General features: G+C 36.2%; 1 protein-coding gene across 5 annotated transcripts in view; it reads right to left on the minus strand.

The window, feature by feature from the left end:
• The window catches only part of ATRNL1 (attractin like 1), an 839,881-nt gene that overhangs the window by 705,849 nt on the left and 121,770 nt on the right, over positions 1-12,262 (minus strand). The gene's annotated exons all lie outside the window — the stretch shown is intronic.

Below are 12,262 nucleotides of genomic sequence, written 5' to 3' on the forward strand. Positions count from 1 at the left end.
CCCTCATAGTATTTTTTCATCCAGTGTAGAGATACAGTCAAGGATCACCTACCATATTCAGTTGTCATGTTTCTTAAACCTCCTTTAATCTGAAACAATTTTTCAGTCTTTGTTTCCCATGACAGTGACATTTTTTTTTAAGATTTATTTATTTTAGAGAGAAGGAGAGGGGCACAGAGACGGAGGGGCTGCAGGGAGGGAGAGAGAATCTCCAGCCAACTTCTCGCTAAATGAGGAGCCCCACATGGGGCTCAATCCCATGTCTCTGAGATCATGACCTGGGCCAAAATCAAGAGTTGGAGGCTTAACTGACTGAGCCACCCAAGCGCCCCAACATTGACATTTTGGAAGAATAAAGCTCTTGGCCTTCTTAAACGAAAAGTTCCTCATTTGAGGTTTGTATGATACTGCTTAACGATTAGATTTAGCTTTGCAGTCCCACTCAGAATAGTGGGTAGGAAACCTGTGTCCCATAGACCAAATCTAGCCAGTGGCTCATTTTTGTAAGTAAATATTTATTGGTACATAGGCATATTTATTCATTTACATATTATCTATGGCTTGCTTTCAAATTTCAATGACAGAATTGAGTAGATGAAACAGAGACTGTATGATCTACAAAGCCCACAATATTTACTGTCTTAATCTGTACAGATAATTTGCCAAACCCTGCTCTCAGTGATATTTCTCTCAGCAGCTATCATATCCAGAGGCACACAATGTAATTTCCCATGGTTTGTGATGTGAATTTTGATCACTCAGAAAAGGTACTATTTTTCTCTGCACCCTATAAACAATCTGTGAGAAAGACACTTAAATACCATGCACATCTCATCAAAAATTTGTTCCCACCCTGTAGACTTAACAACTATTGATGATTCGTTCCCAAACCATTTTTTACTACAATTATCGCAAAATGATTTTTTCGCAACTCCGGCAATGCCAGTCAGCATTCTGTGTAGTTTTCCCTACTGTATGGTGACCAACATAATAAAAGAAAGAAAGAAATCCCCCTCCCCCGCCTCTATTTGTCTGTCAGTCTGTCCATTATCAGTATAAGCTCATGGATTCCTGTTGTTTCAAGTTTATAATTTATTACTTTCCTAAATTATTCTGATGCTTACAGTATCCTATATTTTACCAAAGGAACCCCCTTCAAGCTGATTCCTCTGTGCTTTTAACAGGACCCGTCATTTTCTTGAACACTTCCTTAATTTGATATAACAAGATATACCAGGTTCATCCTTACTTTTCCTGCTACAGCCCTAGAATCAGCCACTTCTCCAAGGAGCTCTGTTTTCTTTTCTTGGGAATGTTATTAAAAATTACATCTGGCAATATGGGTGATCATTGTGCTCACTACTACTGGGGTGTCTTAGCTTCTAGGCCCTTTCAGAAGAATCTACACTTGTAACTATGGGCTTGCCTGCCTATTTATGTCTGTCTACCTACTACCTACCTACCTACCTACCTAATCACAAGCTCACATTGATCCCTCCAATTCCAATCCATCAGGCAGGATTCTTCCTTGCCTTCCCCATTTCATATTTGTATCTCCCATCTTCCACGTTGAGAATTTTAGCTCCCAACAACATATTTACCATTTTTCCAATCTGCAAATACACCCAAAATAATGTAGAATTGCTTCACCAAAACCTTCAAAAAACAAACTTAAAAAAATTGTTTGCAGTTCTTTCCCACATCCACGCCTAGACTGAGGACATGTAACCATATACTGTATTAAAAAGGCATGTGGGTTATTTTTTTCCTCTTCAGTGTGATTTGTGTTATTCATTTGAAACCCGGTTGAGTTCATTTGTTTCCATTTGCATTGTTCTAGAGTTTTCTTGCTTTCCTTGTTGATTCTTTTATATGTAGATCATCAATATGCTTCTAAAAGTCAAAACTACTTAAGGCAAATACACTTTCATTTTCTGTCCTTTCCACACCATTCTCCACCATCTTTTATAAGTAGCCAACATCACTATCTTCTAGTTTATCCTTCCAGTGTTCATTTTTGCTCATATAAGCAGACTTAAGAGTATTTTCTGATTTCCCCTACTTTCTTACACAAAAAGTAGTATGTTATATATGCTATTTTTTACTTGGTCACTTAATATATCCTGGAAATCACTCCATGTGATTTCAAAGAGTTCTTCATTCTTTCTACAACTGCATAGTACTCCACTAATATGGATATACCATGCTTTATCCACCTCTCCCTTATGTTTGCAATTGAAGTAGTTTCTAAATAACGTTACAATGAATAACTCTGTCCATACCAAAAAAAAAAAAAAAAATGTGTTTTTATATCTCTGGAAATAAAACTGAAGCATAAATTCCTTGAAATGGAATTGATATGTATTTTTGTTACATATTTAGGTGGGTTTTTTTTTCCCTACATTTGTTACTTTCAGGAATGGTTTATAGTTTTCTTTAAAAAGATTTGAACATTTCTTGTTCCATTTATACCTAAGTGATTTAGCTTCACTGTAGCTATTCTAAATGTGTTTTTCTCCTCCTTTTATCTTCTAATTGCCTAGTGTATAAAGGAAGGATATTGATTTTTGCATGTTAATTTTTTAAAGATTTATGGGGTGGGGGGCAGAGAGTCTTTTAGGCAGACTCCCGCTGAGCAGAGCCCAACATGGGGCTCAATCTCACTGAGATCACTACTTGAACCAAAACCAAGAGTTGGACGTTGAACGGCACCACCCAGGCGTCCTTTTTGCATATTAATTTTATAACCTGTTACCTTGCTGAGTTCTTTTATTGTTTTGTTGTTTCAGTTAGTCCTATAATTGTGTAAGGTTTTCCAGGAATTCTCTTATCACCTGCAAATAGTGCAGGTGATAAGAGAAAAATCAAAGTCCTATTCCTCTAATTGTTTTCTCTACTACCTTCAGAAAAATGTTAAGTAGTAATGGAGATTGTGGGCATCTTTGTTTTGATCCTAAGCTTCACACAAATGCCTGATTCCCCATATAAGATGCTGGCTTTTGGACTGACATAGATAGATTTATTGTGTTCAAACATCCATTTCAATTTTTCAAGAGTTTTAATTAGGAATGGGCTTTTTAGCATGGTTTCCCTAGACCTACAAACATAGTGAATTTTATTAATATATTTCTTAATATTGAATCATTCTTGGAATCCTAGTTATATCCTACTTGATCACGGTGTGTGTTGAAGTTTGTTCATTTTATTTAAGATTTTTGTGGTGATATTTAAGGGAAAGCATGTTAACTCATTTTGAATCATACAGGTCTATAATCTCCTATTTCTGAGATAACTGTAGGTGGCAATGTTATACTTGCTTTTGAAAATAAATTTGTAAGTTTTCCTTCCATTTTTATCCTCTAAAAGAATTTACAAGCATTGTTAAAGTTAACCTATAACATCATCTACGCCTGGTGCTTTCTCTATTTTGTTCTATGGAAACTCATCTATATAAACTTTCTATCTCTACTGGGTTCAATTTTAGAAAACTGTTATTTTCTAAGAAATTATCCATTTCTTCTAAATTTTCAAATTTATTTGCATAGATGTACAAAGTAGTCTCATTTTTAAAAAATTTCCTCTTTCCCAATATTATTCTCCCCTTATCATCTTATTTTGTATATTTGTGGTTCCTCCCTTATTTCTTGATTAAATGAGCTAGCTAGAGGCTATCTATTTTAATATTTTTAAAAAACAGAAATATAATCTATTAAGTTGATTGTCTTTCTGTTCTTACATCAATAATTTCAGATGTTATTTTTATTATTTGCTTCCTAGCACTTCTATGTGTGTGTGTAGTTTATTCTATTTCTTGCTTTTTGAGTTGGGAATGTGGTTCATCTATTTTCATTCATATTAATATAGTTATTTAATGCTATATTCTTCTGATAAGGTGCTTTAAGCTTATCTGATAGATTCTTATATGTATTGCTTTTACTGTCATTATTTTTTAGCTATTTTGTAACTTAAGCTTGTATCTGCCCTAAAGGTTTTATTTAATATCTCCATTTTTGGGGAATCTACTGATGTTTTCTTTATACCCTAATATATAATCTACTCACTTTTTGTGAGTTTTCCATGCATACTTAAGAAGTCCATAGGTACTTCATCCATAAACCATCCAGGTTTGTGTTGATATATATTCTTAACATTGCTTGATTGTGTTGTTTAGATCATCTTCATGGTAAACTGTGGTTTTTAATACAATAAGGTATTCTTGACTTGTACAATGTTTCAGTGTCCTGAATTCTACTTTCTCTGGCATTACGATCACAATCCCTGCTACCTCATTGAATCCAATTACTGTGTTCAATAAAAGCTAAAAGCAGGCTACAATGAGGGTGCCCCCAGTCTTCTTCTATGCCTTCTTTAAATGTAATAAAGTACTTTGGGCACTGCAATAAGAAAATGGAAAGTGACCATATATTTCATTCTGGTATCACCCTCCGAAGTAACTTCTTTTCTTGTTATTTTAATTTTTTTAGCATTGGTTGGTAATAACTGATGAGCAATGAATTAATTTCTAGGAAGATGAAATAGCAACATGTTTTAAAACATAATAAAAAAACACTAAGATCCTACAGTGTATCTTAGATTTCTAAAATCATCCAATAGATGCATCTATAATTGCAGACAGAATATTTTATTCTATATTTTTTAAGTAAAAAAATGTTCTCTTTGTTCTTTGAAAGACTTCTAAGAAAGAATGAGATTTATGAAATAACAGTCTTCACAGAATGTTAGGCCTGCTCAAAAACTAAAATTGGGATCAACTGACCTTTATGGTATAAAGAGTTAAATGGCATCCTTTGACTCCTACCAATTACCTATGCAAGAATCCAGGTTCTTTTTCTGCTTTTCTTTTTCTCTCACCCTTCTCCCATTTTCAGCTGCATTCTTTCTACTTAGAAGGAACACATAATATCTGCACACTAGCTGTCTACTGACATCTCTACCTTGTTTTAGTCTTAGCTCTAAAACTAAACACATGTCCTCTACCAGTCTTTACCTAAAGCGTTCCCATTCATCTCTGTTAGATGACACTTATTCTCTAGGAGAGGGGTTGACAAATTACAGTCCACAGGCTAAATCCAGCCCACCAACTGTTTCTGTAAATCAAGTTTTACTGGAGCACAGCCATACTCATTCATTTATGTATTCTATACCACTGCACGTGTACACACTCGAGAGCAGAACTGAGTCATGACAATAACGACTGTGTGGCCTACAAAGCCTAAGTTATTGACTATCCAGACCTCTACGAAAAATTCTGCACATTTTTACTCTACTAGATTTCTCAGGTAAGGGGACATATACACAGAATTACCTGAGTTTTTCCATGTTCAAACTGTTTTTTCTATAACCTTGACACTTGAAAGACAGTTTGGCAATATAAAAAATATACATATTTTTATCAAGATGTCTCAAAATTGCTGCTGTGTGAATTTAACCAAGTACCCAACCCAAAGGCTCATGAACAGGAGAATGGATAAAGGAATTGTGGTAGAGTCATATAATGAAACACAGTAATACAAAGGAGTTAAGTACAGTAATACATAACATAGATGAATCTTAGTAATATAGTGGTGAATGAAATAGAAGAAAACCTCAGAAAACTGTATAAAATATTATTTCTTTTTTATAAAACTCAAAACCTAAGTAAATAAAATATGCAATATAAGCACACATGTATAAAAAGCTACTTTAAAAAACAAATCCATGGGGCACCTGGGTGGCTCAGTCGTTAAGAGTCTGCCTTCAGCTCAGGTCATGATCCCAGGATCCTGGGATCGAGTTCCGCATCGGGCTCCCTGCTCAGCAGGAAGCCTGCTTCTCCCTCTCCCACTCCCCCTGCCTGTGTTCCCTCTCTCGCTGTCTCTCTGTCAAATAAACAAATAAAATCTTAAAAAAAAAAAAAATCCATAAGAAATTCTAGATTTTAGAATAGTAGAGAGGCAGAAAACTTTTTAAAAAAATCCAACAATTCTTTTTTTTTTTTTTTAAGATTTTATTTATTTATTTAACAGAGAGAGACACAGTGAGAGAGAGAACACAAGCAGGGGGAGTGGGAGAAGGAGAAGCAAGCTTCCTGCAGAGCAGGAAGCCCGATGCGGGGCTCGATCCCAGGACCCTGGGATCATGACCTGAGCCGAAGGCAGACGCTTAACGACTGAGCCACCCAGGCGCCCCCAACAATTCTTTTAATGAATATGATTATAAAGAGAAAACTCAAAGGGCTACAATAAATGGTTACATTTTTTCATAAATATCCTCTTATGAAATATACTTTTGGGGGTGCTTTTGCCAGTAAGACACGATTACTTCTACACTGATGACATAATAACCAAATAAAGTTGAGATTGAGTAAACATAATAATAAACCAACAAGTGGTTATTTTTAAAAAATAAATTGAAAGTTGGGGCGCCTGGGTGCTCAATCAATTGAGCATCCAACTCTTGGTTTCAGCTCAGATCATGATCTCAGGATCCTGGGATTGAGCCCCTCGTCGGGCTCTGCACTCAGTACAGAGTCTGCTTGTCCCTCTCCCTCTGCTCCTCCCCTCCCCCTGCTAGCACACTCGTGTGCTCTCTCCCTCTCCCTCTCCCAAATAATCTTTAAAAAAAAAAATTAAAATAAATAGAAGGCAATATGTAGGCACATAAGAGTGCTGCTTATTGAAAAAACTAGAATAGCTAATGCTCTTAAAAATGTTAGATAAATATAACAACCTTTAACATTAAGAGAAAATAAAATGCTACAAAGGACCACATAGTATTAAAATTTTAACTCAAGAATAACAGTAAAAGAAATGGACCAACCTAGCTCCATGCTATTCCAAAAGGTTTATATTTCTGCTGACATTTTTCTCTACTAAAATGATGAAGTCCTCTTATAAAACACTTCTTTCTCCCACCCTCCAGGATCCTAATACCTAATACATATAAAGGATCATTTAGAGAAACAGCTACATTTGAATCTCTAAAGAACCAAGAGTAGCTGCAATTGGGTCTTGAGAGGAAACAGATGATACACTAAAAATGTGTAATTATAAGGAGTCTAATAAAAAGACTATTAATAAAACTATCGCCAGGGCAATATCCTGGAACTATAACACAGCAGGAAGTCTTTCTTATCCTTTAGCCTGAAAAAAGCAAGAGGAGGGAATGGTTTCCAGAACTCTTAGAGAGTAGCTGTATGGATAAAGAGACCTGGCAGTCCAGCCTTCCATAGGGCAACCCACCTAACCCAAGATGACCCAGCACGGAGGGAGTGGGGGAAATAAAACACCTCAGCCTCACTCCTTTCCACCCTCTGATCTACTGTGGGTGCCCCCAATGAAAGCTAGAGGGCACAGGAACAAGGCAGAAATGGTGCGGTGTGGATCTGGAGAGACACATGGAGAATATCAAGTGCAATACTTTTTGAGTCACCACTAGAAAGAGAATAAGAGGTACAGTGTACAATTTTTAAAACTTGGCTAATGTACTTTAATAAACAACACTAAGGAAACATAGATTCAACTTTTAAAGAATATGTGCTCAAAACCCTATGCATTCATCCAGGTATTTATCAAGCATTTAATACACAGCACTTTACTAGAAAGTACACATTCAGAGAGGCATACTGCAGGATTCCTGCTCCAAAATTAACTTCTTAGAAGCATATAAGTACAAGAAGAATACCTTTATAAAGCAGTATATGTGTCATATTCATTTATAAGCAAAGAGATAAAGGAATTTGGAGGAAAATTAAACCACTTCCAAAAAATGAAAAATGCAGCAAATATAGCTCTGGATTAACAAGAGTCTGTTCACCATTATACAATTATGAAGGCCACCTTGACTTTGTTAATTAAACAAAAGGTTAAGGAGCCTTTACTGCAAGCTGATCTCTTCATTATGCATTTTCCTGATTGTTCCAATAATTCTGCACATGAAGCTCGTTGATTATTGTCACTCCTAAGCACCTGACAGCCATACAGCACTTGTAGAAGTTGTACTCTGGGGCGCACTCTTGGAAAATTCCCTGCCAGACTTACCTGTGTGTGTCCCACATAAGCTATTTTCTCAAGTATTCTGTTCTTTTTTTTTTTTTTAAGATTTTTATTTATGTTTTGGGCGCCTGGGTGGCTCAGTTGGTTAAGCGACTGCCTTCGGCTCAGGTCATGATCTTGGAGTCCCGGGATCGAGTCCCGCATCGGGCTCCCTGCTCGGCAGGGAGTCTGCTTCTCCCTCAGACCCTCCTCCCTCTCATGCTCTCTGTCTCTCATTCTCTCTCTCTCAAATAAATAAATAAAATCTTTAAAAAAAAAAAAAAAAAGATTTTTATTTATGTTTTGACAGAGAAAGACACAGCGAGAGAGGGAACACAGCAGGGGGAATGGGGGAGGGAGAAGCAGGCTTCCCGCCGAGCATGGAGCCCGACGTGGGGCTCGATCCCAGGACCCTGGGGTCATGACCTGAGCTGAAGGCAGACACCAAACAACTGAGCCACCCAGGCGCCCCTCAGGTATTCTGTTGTTATACATCTATACACATTTTCCTATAAATCATGCCACAATGAATGAAACATATCTTCAGCTAAAGAATGGATTGATTTTGGAGACATAGCCTACACCATTCATCAACTCACAAGAAGATTAAAAGTTAAAGAAGGAAATTTCAAAGATGAAGTGTTAATTTGAAGCCTGGCCCATTAAGCTCCATCACTCCCGTGGTCGTTGGCTTTTATCAGTCGATCTTTTCGTGGCCGCCTTCTCATGCTGGCATTACTTCTCAACTCCTCGAATAGCATTACCTGCATTTTCCCAAATAAAATTCTTTCACCTGAATCCTTGTTTAATGGTCTGCTTCTGGGAAAACCCAAGTTTAGAAAGACCCGCATTTCCTGCCAACTGCAACTACCTTCTTTGCTGCCGTTACAAGCAAACTTTCTTGAAAGAATTGATCTTGCCCATTGTTTCCAATTCCGCTCTCCCTCCCTTCTAAATCCAATCCAGTCAGGCTTTTACCACCCTACCCCACTACACAAAAAGTGTTCTTGCCAAGATCACCAATCCCCTGCACAGTACTAAATTCAATGGCCAATCCTTAGAAATTATTTTCCTTGAGGTGGCTCAGTCAGTTAAGCATCTTGACTTCAGCTCAGGTCATGATATCAGGGTCGTGAGATTGAGCCCCAAGACAGGCTCACGCTTGGTGTGAGGCCTGCTTAAGATTCTCTCATTCCCTCCCCCTCTGCCCATCCCCCCCATTCACGTGCATGTGTATTTGTGCACGTGTGCTCTCGCTCTCTCTCTCTAAAAAAATTTTTTTTAAAAAATCATTTTCCTTGAGCCATCAGCAGAGCAGCATTTCACACAATTGATTACTTTTCTATTTAATAATTTTTCTTCACTTGGCTTCTAGTTCACAACACTACTCTTCCTTGCTCATCTTCTTCTCCTTCTTATGGAATACCATGGGGCCCAACACTTTACTTTTTATCTACACTCATTTCCTTAGTGATCTGATCCAGTCTCATGGCTTTAAGTGCCTTCCACATTCTAAGAGTTCCCAAATTTACATCTCCAGCCCAGATATCTCTCCAGTCTACTTTAATGTCTAATGGATATCTCACATATAAGATATCTAAACTAACCTCCTGACCTTCAAACCACCTTCACTTCAAACCTGTTTCAGAATCTTCTACGTTCAGTATGGCAACTTCATCTTTCCAACTGCTCAGACCAAAAACCTTGAAATCATCCTTGACTCCTCTCTTTTATCTCAGATTCTACATCCATCCTTGACTCCTCTCTTTTATCTCAGATTCTACATCCAAACCCTCAGCAAATACTATTGGTTCTACTTTAAAAACATTCTAGAGGGGAGGGCGGTGGGGGGATGGGTTAGCCTGGTGTTGGGTATTAAAGAGGGCACGTATTGAATGAAGCACTGGGTTTTATATGCAAACAATGAATCATGGAACACTACATCAAAAACTAATGATGTAATGTATGGTGATTAACATAACATAATAAAATAAAATTTAAAAAAAACATATAGATGTTGATGAGAAATTGACTAAATCTTATCATCTCCAATTATTACCAACCTCACTGTCCAGATTACTGTAACAACTCCCTAACTAGCCTCCTTGCTTCTGTTCTTTCCTTTCAAGAGTTTATTTTCAACACAGACAAAATGATGCATTTAAAAATTATGTCATTGCTCTGCTCAAAATTTTGCAATGTCTCTCCATTTAACTCAGTAAAAAAAATAAATAAATAAATAAAAGCAAGGCAAAAACCCAACAATCTTACTTCCTTATTACTTCTCTAGCCTCATCTATTCATTTTTACTTTCCAGCCTCTCTTCTGCAGACTCCTTGCTGTTCCTTGAACATGTTCCGCATGTTCTTGCCTTCACACAGTTGCTCCCACTTTCAGGGAAGTCTCTTCCCCCAGAAATCCACATAGCAAACTCCTTCATGTCCTTCCACTCTTTGCTCAAAACTCATCTTTTCAGTGAGATCTACCCTCTCCTTCCTATTTTGTAACCACCTCCCACCCTCAGCACTTCAATCCCCTTACGTTGCTCTATTTTTATAAAACTTACTATCTTCTAACACATCATATAGCATGCATACATATTATATTTATTTTTTATGGTCTGTATCGCCCTGCTCAAAATAAGTTCTGCAAAGGTAAAGGAAAATACCTGATTCATCATTTGCTGATATACATTACTGCATATGTCTGAAACCAAGTAGAACCAAAATGTGCTCATATAAGCTACAAAGTCAGCCCAGTGCTTGGAGGTACTTCTTAGCTCAACAAAACTCTAAAACTCATAAAATAGCAATGACAATATCTACAATCTCAGCAGTTAAAAAATATTCTCTAGTATCTTAGATTTTTTTAATGCTAATCTATAATTCTCCAATTAAGATAATTAAAGATAAGTTACTTAAATGGTCACTTTGTTCTTAATTATATTACAAAAATCTCAAAAAAGCGTCATTGTACTAAATGAAGAACCAGAAATACTTTGTAATGATTTGCAGTATTATTAAAAGTTGAATAAGGGTCATTTTGAAGTATGTTAATTGGGAGTTTTTCTGTTTTTAAAATTTCTACATAATGATGAGATCAATATCCTTAGCATATGTTTCTGAGTAAATTTTTATCTAGCAAAATACCCTGTTTTCATTAATTACTCTGCTTAATGTCAGCTTACTTTTCAGTTACCCTCACCACAATGCTGGTTAAAGAGATAGTCCCTTCTTTAATACAAAAACTTATTTTTTTCCTTAGTTGTCTAGAAGCTTTAAACATGTAAGGATGGTAAAAGTAAAACCAACCTACATTTGGGTACCTGATACCATTAAAATCAGTGAGGATAAAAGAGGCAAAACTGACATCACAGTGTAGTAATTCCCACCAAGAACAGGACAAAATAAATAAATAAATAAATACTCTCTCTGTGGAAATAAGTATTCACTTATAACTAAGATGATAAATTATCCCATTACTCATGTTCAAAGCAGCCCTACTTAATATAATATCATCCCCTAAAGAAGCACTTTTCTATGATATATAGAACTTAATTATTCTAACATCTTTATGTTTACCCATTGTTTTTGTATTCTTTTATTTGTAATTACTTTTCAAAGTGAAAAGTACTTTAATTATTTTTTGATACCACATACTTTCAATAAGCAGTGAATTCAAAATGCACAGGAGTAAATAAAGTAATAAGTTAATTTTATTATTATTATGATATAATTTTACAGAAAAATTGATGAGTTTTACTTTGTACTTAATTCACAGAATTTGAAAACTGCTCAAAATTCATCTAGTATTCTTATAAAATTCATAAACTATGTATTCATCCCATGTCTATCTTATACCACATTCATAAGTGGGCCTAAAAAGTAGTACAATTAATAAGACAAAAGTAAAACCAAAAATACCCTGTGGATAAATTTATTTATAAATTGTATTTTTGGGGGTGCCTGGGTGGCTCAGCCATTAAGCGTCTGCCTTCAGCTCAGGTCATGATCCCCCGGTCCTGGGATCGAGCCCCACATTGGGCTCTCTGCTCAGTGCAGAGCCTGCTTTTCCCTCTCTCACTCCCCCTGCTTGTGTTCCCTCTCTCGCTGTGTCTCTCTCTGTCAAATAAATAAATAAAATCTTTTTTAAAACGTCTTTAATAAATAAATAAACTGTATTTTTGTTCTAGAATAAACCAAAAGAACTCTAATAGTTAAAATTTTACC

The sequence above is a fragment of the Halichoerus grypus genome, chromosome 7, assembly GCF_964656455.1.
Source record: "Halichoerus grypus chromosome 7, mHalGry1.hap1.1, whole genome shotgun sequence".
Classification (NCBI taxonomy): Eukaryota; Metazoa; Chordata; class Mammalia; order Carnivora; family Phocidae; genus Halichoerus; species Halichoerus grypus.